At 41.8% G+C, this 10,685-nt stretch overlaps 1 pseudogene; it reads right to left on the bottom strand.

Annotated features, from left to right (window-relative positions):
* Window positions 1-470: 470 nt before the first annotated feature.
* LOC127927230 (tumor susceptibility gene 101 protein-like) lies at window positions 471-8,924 on the bottom strand (annotated as a pseudogene).
* Between the last annotated feature and the right edge of the window lie 1,761 nt (window positions 8,925-10,685).

The following is a 10,685-nucleotide window of genomic DNA, read 5'->3' as shown; positions in this document are numbered from 1 at the left end:
CGATTCAGGGCAACATTTTAGTAGTGCAGAAGAATTACAAAGTGCAAAAATGACCATAAACCTCAATCTGGAGGCATAATTACATTTGAAACATTTAATAATGTTCGAGACGACAATGTATTGCTCAGTTAAAACTCTAGTTCAATAGTCACTTGCTTACAATGCAGTTAAAGAAATGTTTGAATTTCAATTACAATGCAAGATGACGTGAAGTGCTTTGCACTATGAAAATGGCGCCCAAAGTCTCACGTATTATATGGAAAAACAGAGTTCATACAAAATTCCCATTATTACAATGACCGACCTATCCATACAGTGAAAATAACTGACTAATGCTATCCATACTGCAGTGTTCCAAAAATCATTCCTTGAAGATACCCAGGCGTTTCTCAATTATGTTGTAGGCCTGAACTAGCACACCCTATTCAACTAGTCGAGGCTTGATTAGTTGACAAGTTGAAACAGGAATGCTAGGTCTGGAATACAAACAATGTCAGACTGAACGGGTAACTTACGGTTGGGGGTCCTGCAGCCTGGAAGGCCTGGTAGGGGGCCTGTGTGGTGGGTCGGGAGAATACGGGGGGCCTCCCCAAACACCACGATCATCACCTGGATCAGACCATACAGGTCCGACTGGGGCTGGGAGGAAGAGAAATCAACAGAAGTACAACAGAACTTTATTGTCCACATGGAGATGGACAACTGTGACAGGCTTCACCTCATACAGATAACAGCGTGATGAAATGAGCTCATGTTAAGTAGGGCTAACATTCCCCCTAGTGGCACTAACCTTGATGGCACCAGCCAATTTTTTTAAATTTTTTTATCACAAACAACTAAATTGGATGTTCTACATCCACAACAATACTTACACCACATCGGGAGACAACTTTTGAGGTCTGGGAAATTATTTAGAAATGTAGATTTTGGGGCTTAGTTTAATTCCAGTGTGCACCTAGCAAGACGCTGCTGTCAAGCATAGTTTTTGTGATATTCTGCCAGGTAAGCATATCCTACTTTGTAGTCAACATTTAATGAAGGTTTTTGGGCAAGCCTTTTCATCTAAACAAAGTGGTAAACGAGCACACCGCACATAGACAGGGGAAATTCTTGTTGCCTCTTCAGGAAGTTGCAGGAAATACAAATAACTGATGCATTTTGTTCACGTCTTATGATGACCTTGAGCAAATTAATAAATGTTGAATACATTTAGTTGATTCCCTACTTAGTTCAATACGTTTGAATATTGTTGAATTCCGTTTTAAAATGTCTGGATTCCATCCGTGTTCTCTGCATCACAGATTTTATAGGGCCCTAGATTGTGACACCCCAAAACATATTTTGCTGTGTCACACAATAAAATACATTTGACTCATCTTAGAAAGTCATTCACAATACTTTATTAAGAAGGATGCTAACCGTTACATCTAAAATTCATTTGACCCGTCATGCTAATCAATCTATAGGTTCATTTGCATGATTTGGGGGAATTTAATTGCCGCATGTATATTTGTTAGTCCTCATGCATTGTATTTCACACATACACAGCATACAGAGCCTAGTTTGAGGACCAGAATAGCCTACCACATGTCAGACAGTGCAAGAGTATCTCCTCAAAAAGCCTCTAGGCCACTGGATTGAAACCTGCTTTTGTAAGCCCAGTCATTGTGCAACAAATAACAATGCTAAACACAATTGCATGTTAAAAACTTGTGGCCACGATTTCTCAATCTCAACTCAAAGCACGCCTCTCATTCGCCATTCGAAACCGTGTCAATATATCATCCAAACATCAGCTTCGAGGGCATTATCACTTTCATACAACAATTTATTCATGCCATTTCATCCTTCCATGCGATATAGTCCCGACACAAATCTAAGGTTGCTGCCCAAGCCGGCTGGTAGTGGTCTATCGGTTCGGTTGCCAAAGACGCGACTCAGTCTTTCAGTTCTGTATCTATGGACAAGACCCAGTCTAAAATGTTCCATTGCCATACTGGCTGGCAACGTTCTCACAGTCACGACAAACAATGCAGCCAGAATAACAGCGAAGTGGCTGCATTTGCAGTTGTTCAAGTGGATTTCAAGTGACATTAATTTGGATGCATCCATAACATCCACAACTAATGAGGCGCGATTTCGCCAGGCACAGATACTGTGCTCTTGTCAGGACACTGTTGTTCATAGGAGCTACCAAAAGACACAGCTAACACAATCACTTCAAACTAAAGCTGGAAAGACAGCAAACAAGCTGCATTTCATTTAGATTTTCCTATCCAGAAAAATAATGCCTGCTGATTATTTCAATTGGATGAGAAATGCTGCCTGCCTGTCTGCCTATTCCCGACTCCGCCACATTCATTACTCTGGACAGCTGGAGTTGAATTGCAATATTGAAACAGTGTTACTGAGATAGACTGCAAGGTTTATACAAATTTTCTCTGTTGAAAACTAAATGTTAGTCTAAAGAAATCAGAGATAATGTCTGGATGCTTTTTATAGTGGAGTTCAAGTTTATAAATTACCTGGCTGGGCTGATGAGACAGTGGATTGCGCAGTGAGGGGAACAGAGAAAATAGGCTTTTCAAAGTCAGATTTAGCCTGTGGTAACTTCTGGAATAAACACTGGCTGGAATGGCGTTTTAACCAATCAGCATCCAGGATTAGACCCACCCGTTGTATAATAGGCTATATAGCCTTATGACTGTAATAAGATATGCAACAATAGCAAGCCTGTTTCTAATTAAGCTCGCAATGAGAAATGCCCAGCCCTTGTATGCATACTATCATAGAGGAAGAGACAAAGTGAGAGGTTTCACTCTCGCCAAAATCTGTCCAAAATAAATCCAATGTGTTTCCATGGGCTTATTTTGGGCCTGCCTTCGCGCCTTGGGACGACTCGCATTGTTAGGGCGGAAACATAAGCATCTCGTCATTATATACAGAGTACTTTCTGCTGGTCACACCATTTTACTGTCTAGGAAAAATGTAGCCGTTTGTTGACGGGTTAATGAGGGTCAGTTAGTCGGCAGCAAAATGTACATCCTACGTAGTGTAATAGACTTCGGACATGATATTCAAGAAAAACATTACATTAAAACGTGTGGAGCTCATTCCACGGATGGCCGGGCGTCTGCAGATTACTAGGCCCTCCATTGAATGAGTTTGACACCCTTGATCTAAAAAGTTCAAGCAGGAATGCAAGATTCCAAATATTTGTATATGTAAACCTAATCCAGTGATTGTCATGAATTCTCAGTTGACAATTAGGCTATTTTGTTATCTTACTGTCAAAACAGGGCACGTAAAATCTTTACGTGCACTAATATTATGTATAGGCCAAATTCAATTGGTACTAGTTCAGCACCCAAGGAAGTGGAAACGCAAAACACATTAGCTAGATCTCTAACTCTAAATATAACACCTACTGCTAGTGGCCATGTATTAATCTAAGAGTTAATGTAACATCTCCAAAAAACTTTGCAATGAGGCCGAGTGCACTCACGATGGACGATGTGCAAATTTGTGAGCTCCGTACTTCAAACCCATATCAGATATGTTTAGAAAAATTGTAACTACAGAATACTGAGACCCTCCTCTCTTTAATATAGACAACTAGTTGCTTCCAAAGCTGTGCTGCCCCCACAACTGCATTTTTAAATGTTATACAATAACGAGGGTAAACAAGGGGGTGAGAGAGTGCGAGGGCTCGCTCATTACAACAGCCGGCCCCAGCGAAACAGATAGGCACACAGCGGCAGGTCAGAAACTCATTACAGCACATATGTCAGAGTCAAGGCCCGCGGGCCACATCCGGCCGAGCGAGAAGGTTTTTTACGGCCCCTGGGATGATCTTGATTTATTATTAGAACCGGCCCCGCAGACCGCAGCAAGCCGGCAGATCTTTTACACGCACCAATACTACATTTCCCACAATGCAACGGTGACGCACCGAGCAGTAGGCTGCTTCATTTCAATATTTATTGGCACAGCAGTTGTCAGCATCACAGTAAAATTAACTTTCAGATACCCATCAAAAATGGCAAAACGGAAGGTGGACACTGAGAACCGGGGTTTCAAACAAGGTGGGAGTCGGAGTATTTGTTCACGGAGGTAGCTGGAAAACCTGTGTGTCTTCTGTGTGGAGAAAGTGTGGCGGTACTGAAGAGTATAATCTGAGACGACATTATGAAACGAAACACGCGGACAAAAACAAGAATATGGACATGGAACAAAGGCTACAAAAGGCAGAGGAATTAAAGCGAGGCCTCAAATCTCGACAGGCTCTGTTCAAAAAAGCCAAATCACAAGGCCAGGCTGCTGTCAAGGCCAGTTTTATTTTGGCAGAAGAGATCGCTAAATCAGCCCGGCCATTTACGGAGGGGGATTTCATCAAAAACTGCATGATTAAAGTTTGTGACGAAGTTTGCCCAGAAAAAAGGCAACTCTTTTTAAATGTGAGTCTGAGCAGAAACACCATTGCCGAGAGAGTAGACCAGTTGTCCATCAATCTAAAAGAGCAGCTTGTGAAAAAGGAAAAGATTTCATTGCATATTCCTTGGCTGTGGATGAGAGCACCGACATTTCTGACATTGCCCAGTTGTCAATTTTCATCCGCGGAGTGGACTCCAGCCTAAGCGTGACAGAGGAGTTTTTGGCTTTACGTCCTATGCATGGCACAACTACGGGGCATGATTTGTATGAAGAGGTGTCAAGATGTGTAAATGAGATGGAGCTGCCTTGGGAAAAACTCGTGGGTTTGACAACCGACGGAGCACCTGCGATGTGTGGACACAGGAGCGGACTGGTGGCGAAGATACGGGAAAAGATGCAAGAGGAAAACGCGACAGGTGAGCTGACAGCTTATCATTGTATCATACACCAGGAAGCGTTGTGCGCATCATCACGCGCACAGTTAATCAGAGCCAAAGGTTTGAATCACCGCCAGTTCAAGGCATTTCTGACGGAGTTAGAAACGGAGCATGGTGATTTGCCTTATCACACAGAGGTGCGATGGCTAAGCCAGGGAAAGGTGCTTCAAAGATGTTTGAGCCGTGAGGAGATTTGTCTGTTCTTGGACAGCAAGGGAAAGACACAACACAACTCCGAGGACGAAATGTTTCTGTGTGAAATGGCTTTTCTGTGTGACATTACGAGTCATCTGAATGCAATGAACTTGCAGCTGCAGGGTCGGGATCGTGTCATCTCTGATATGTACAGTACAGTGAAGGCATTTAAAACCAAACTGACTCTGTGGGAGACGCAGATGCGGAAAGAAAATTTGAGCCACTTTCCCAGCTGCCAGACCATGAAAGAGAAGCTCTCTACCAGTGCGTTCCCGAGCGCACAGTTGGCTGATAAAATAGGTATGCTTGCCGCTGACTTTTCGGCCGATTTGCTGACTTTGAAGCACAAAAAAGCAGGTTGGAACTGCTCGGTAACCCATTTGCTGTTGACGTGGAAAGCTCACCACCAAACCTCCAAATGGAGTTGATTGACCTCAATGCAATGATGCACTGAGGGCAAAATATGCGGCAGTGGGTGCTGCGGAGTTCGCCCGTTTCCTCCCCCGACACAATGCCCCAGCTGCGCATCCAGGCTGCTCAAACGTTGTCTATGTTTGGCAGCACATACCTGTGAACAACTGTTTTCTTTGATGAACTTGAACAAAACATCACACAGAAGTCGACTTACTGCTGAACACCTCCACTCAATTCTGAGGATTTCCTCAGCTCAGAGCCTTACCCCGAACATTGATGAACTTGTGGAAAAGATGGGACACCACCAAGTATCACCCTCAACCTCAAACAAGTGAACATTACTGTGCAATCACATATTTAGAGTTTTTACTCAGTTCAAGTTTAAAAGTTAAAGTTTAATATTTGTTTTCACTGCATGTTACTTCTCCTTAAACAAAGTGTTGTTTTGCACTTTATTTTATTGTATTTCAATCCAATTATATTTTAAAAATATTTCAGTTGAGTGGATGATAGAAAATTGCTATTATTGTTTTTTTCTTTGAAGTAAATTTAGCCCACTTTTGCTAAAATAGAAAATATAGGCTACTGATGGTGCCTTGAATACCGGTTTCTTTCATTTAATGTTCATGTTATGGGGATTTTTATATAAAGGAAATTTGTCTTTTGTGTCTGTTGAAAATTAAAGATTACTGACAGAGCCATAAGAAAATATTGCTTTATTTATCTGATCATATTGGAATATATTTGTTAGGTTTTCAGTAGGTTCAATTAGGTTCACTAGACTATATGCGTCATTTAAAAAATTTTTCAATGAACATTCGAACAGTCCGGCCCTCGGCTTGTAGCTAAATTTTTTATTTGGCCCTCCGTCCATTTGACTTTGACACCCCTGCATTACAGGAACCATGAGGATAATGCACTTTTACTGTTTAACAAATTCGGTTTGGTTTTATCCTCCCCCCAAAAATGAGAAGTTTCGAGGTGCCCATGTAGAATGTGCAGCTCACACCAGTGCAACCAGTTTAAAAAAGTAATGGGGGGGAATAGTTACATATCACAATATTATTTTGGGATGACATTGTATCGATATTTATTCAAAGTATCGCTTTGGTGGCGTTAGCTAGCACTAGTCGGTTATAAACTGTTCAATCTTTTTAAATAGTGAGCCAACATGTTTTCAGCACTTTTATTTCTCTGACTGATCAAAACACGTATAGAGAGCAGTATGTTTGGAACATCAAATCGCAATATCGAATTGTGAGAATCGCAATACACATCGGCACCCAAGTATCGTGATATCGTAACGGGAGGTCACTGGAAAGTCCCAGCCCAAACTAAAAAATGTAACTCGCACAGCAAGTTAAAGGGTTGAAGAAACGTGACTAAATGGCCACAGTCTGGAGCCCTGTCAAAGGGGCAATCTGCGATTGCTACAAAAAAATGTTAGGCATTTAAATGAATGATATACCCTTCGATTATTGAAGAACATAACGCATATAACTCATGCTCCCAAGTGGCGCAGCGGTTAAAGGTACGGCATCAATACAGTCCCTGGTTCGAATCCAGGCTGAATCACATCCAGGTGTGATTGGGAGTCCCATTATGCGCCGCCCAATTGGCCCAGCGTCATCCGGGTTTGGCCTTCATTGTAAATAAGAATTTATTCTTAACTGACTTGCCTAGTTAAATAAGGTTAAATAAATCAATACTCAAGCCCAATCCCCTCAGCTTTTGCCCAAAACAGTGGCGGGGTGGACTATTATTGTTTGAACTGTATATTGCCCCTTTAAAGCAGTCCAACATTAATTTTGTTTACTTAATCCATGTTATCTGTGTGAAATCCATCAGAAACTAGGTACAGAGACATTGGTTCAGTAATAAATGAAGAGTAATACAGTGTGCGTCACAAAAAAAAAAATCACACGCAAAAAAACAGAGGTATAATATAGCCAATGCTAAAATACTGGAGACAACGCTGTTACTGACATGTTTCCACTCGTGCAGATAGGGCAGGTAGATCTTGCCGTTGGCATCAATGTGTTTGCCAGTCTTGATCATCATGGCACTGGTGGGCTTCACGAAACAGATGGGAGGGTTGTATGGGTAGGTGTCCAGCAGCCATAGACACACTGGGATGTTATATATGTTTCCTAGAAGACAAGAGTATTGTATTTAAAAAAAATATATATATATATATATATATATATATATATATATATATATATATATATATATGGCATTGTGAAACAGACAGTTCGCTTGGGAAGAAAATTGCTCAAATACTTTAATAGACAAAATCATATAACACAACAGGAAAGTTTTGCAACAGACAATGGAAATGTGTGTTTCTTATTGAACAAGACCAGGCAGTTCCTCTCTGTTTGGTGCCTATGAACACAAACCTGGTCATTACTTTTTGTCAGATGATAGTGACATACACCCAAACTTAGCCTACCTCTGTAGCTGACTGGCACTGTTCCTGTTAAGCTCACCAGAGTTCTAGTGGAGCCATCATTGAAAACTGAGGACAGAAAATATCACTCAATAAAACAAATCAGACAAGCATACAATAACACATAGATCATGTTTTGTGATATGGGCCACTGCGGTGACCCATGTACTGTACAAGTTCTTACCATATGAATCCATAACAGGCTTCAGGTCCTTGTACTGGGAGATGACGTTGGTTATCTCACGAACAGTCAGGTCCCTGTATTTGTATTGCTGAACAGTGGAAATGGTGATTAATATTGCTGAATGTCAATGTCTTAACACTGATTGGTTCAGCCAGGTACCTAAGGTTAGTTAGTTAACGTTAGTTATCTGGCTAGAAAACACTAGCTAGTTAACGTTATCTAACTATAAGCATACGTTATCAAACATACGTTATAAATCAGGTCTAACTGTTTAACACTAACACTAGTTATTTGGTAACCGAGATAGTTATCGTTAGAAAAATATTTGTAGAGTTAGCTAACATTAGCTAGTTAGCGCGCTTAGCTAGCTGAAAGGCTAACAATGTTAATAAAAACAATTGTTAGCTAACGTTAGGTAAAATCGATGCTTACCTTGAGCATTTTCTTCAATGCGCCTTCGTTGACAACTGCCATGATTGATGGTGTAATATGATGTACTTCAGATGAACTACCTAGGTTTAGCTAACTACTGTAACGTTAACGTTGTTTACTTGAAAACAACTTGCTAGCGTGAGCTGGCCCTCGGCGTATGATTCCGGTCAAAGAAAATAATAATTTCGACACGAAGAGTAGCGTGTATAATTGTTCTGTTTAGCTAAACGTTACCTGTTTAAAAAATATATTTCTGAAGACACAAAGGTAATGCAATAATCAGAAATACCGATGAGATTCAAGGATCACTGCTGTGAGCAACAGCGTCTCGTCAGCAACAATTTAAAAAGTACTTCCGGGTCTTCTTCTTCGATGAGGTTTAACGGCGGTTCACATCCAATAAATGTTGCATTACCGCCACCAACTAGACTGGGGCATTGTTGTATCTTCTTGTCTGAAGAAAACAACGGCTCTTTAACAACGGCCCTTTAAAACACACAGTACCAGTCTAAAGTTTGGACATACCTACTCATTCAAGGGTTTTCTTTATTGTTGCTATTTTCTACATTATAGAATAACAGTGCATACATCAAAACTATGAAATAACAAAATAATGTAGTAACCAAAAAAGTGTTAAACAAATCAAAATATAACTTATGTTTTAGATTCTTCAAAGTAGCCACCCTTTGCCTTGATGCCAGCTTTGCACACTCTTGCACACTCTCAACCAGCTTCACCTGGAATGCTTTTCCAACAGTCTTGAAGTTCTCACATATGCTGAGCACTTGTTGGTTGATTTTCCTTCGCTCTGCAACTCATCCCAAACCATCTCAATTTGTTCTGGGACAATGTGGGCCGTGCTGACTTTCAATATTGCAACTACTACATGGGCGAAGTGGCTACTCTTAGCAAGCAAGTAAGCAAACCTACAAAGCTACTGGGAATCCACGCCCGCCTAGTTTTCTTTTTCTTCCAACCCAGTAGCCGGACGCCGCTCTGGTCTGGTGGAAGTGTCGCCACCTTGTCGGCTCTCCACAGCCGACTTGCCGGTGCTCAGCAGGGTTCCATCCCCGAAGGGGTCTCCCACTTCGCTGGAGAACGGAGCTGTTCTCGACCCAACCAGCCATGGAGATCACGGTCACTTGCCGTGGAAGTCGAAGACAGCGTCCTCTGGCAATGAGGGTCTCCTTGCTGAGCCTTGACCTGACACAGACCAGAAACAGCTTTGCCGCCCTGAATCTAGAGGTTCAAGCACCTTATTCCTTGGGGGCTTCCCATTCACGATCGGATCCAGAAGTACCTGCGTCTTTGTCCTCTGTTCTGTCTCCCTCTCCGGTGGCTTTGACCTCAGGTTCAGATCTTCGGAGCTCCCACCATCATCAGACCATGAGGCTGCCTGAGAGACATTGCCAGCTGTCATCATAGGCAGCTCTACGGTGAGAAACATCTCGGTTCGCAAGGCAAAAACCCAGTGATTAGCAAGGAGAACGAGTAGAGGGCATAACAAGGCTGCCATTGTTCGACTGTTCTATTACAGATGCCGGGAGCTGACACTGTCGTAGTCCATGTGCGGTCAAACGACATCAGGAGGGCCAGCTCGGAACATCTGAAAATTGATTTTAAAGAACTTATTGTAGCATTAAAAGACTCAAAAAAACTGCCAATCATTTCAGGTCCAGTACCATCGTTGGGCCGCTGGTGTGAAAAGATTCAGCAGGCTACTGGCCATACATATCTGGCTAAAATATTATTGTAGCTCTGCTGGAGTCACTTTAATAGATAACTTTGACATCTTCTGGAAACAGAGGATACTCTACAGGAATGACGGAGTCCATCCAAATCTTCTTGGCTACTGGATTATCCAAGACTGCTTTGAAACAATTACTTATCAATGACCCAAGACCAGCTCAGCTATTCCCTACCATTGTGACAATGAGTTGTAATAATGCTGCATTAAATGTACATTATCCTAGGGGTGTTTCAGACACAATATAAGTAAATGAATTTATGTCCACCCAGTAGCGTAGCTTAATCATGACGGGCCCAGGTGCCAAAAGAAATGACGGGCCCCTATCACCACCTATATTTCCCTTAAAATTAAAATATTTTTGTTGGATAAGGCTGTGTATTAATATTA

The sequence above is a fragment of the Oncorhynchus keta genome, unplaced genomic scaffold (genome assembly GCF_023373465.1).
Source record: "Oncorhynchus keta strain PuntledgeMale-10-30-2019 unplaced genomic scaffold, Oket_V2 Un_contig_9964_pilon_pilon, whole genome shotgun sequence".
In the NCBI taxonomy this organism is placed as follows: domain Eukaryota; kingdom Metazoa; phylum Chordata; class Actinopteri; order Salmoniformes; family Salmonidae; genus Oncorhynchus; species Oncorhynchus keta.
This window is presented reverse-complemented; position numbering and strand designations above follow the sequence as displayed.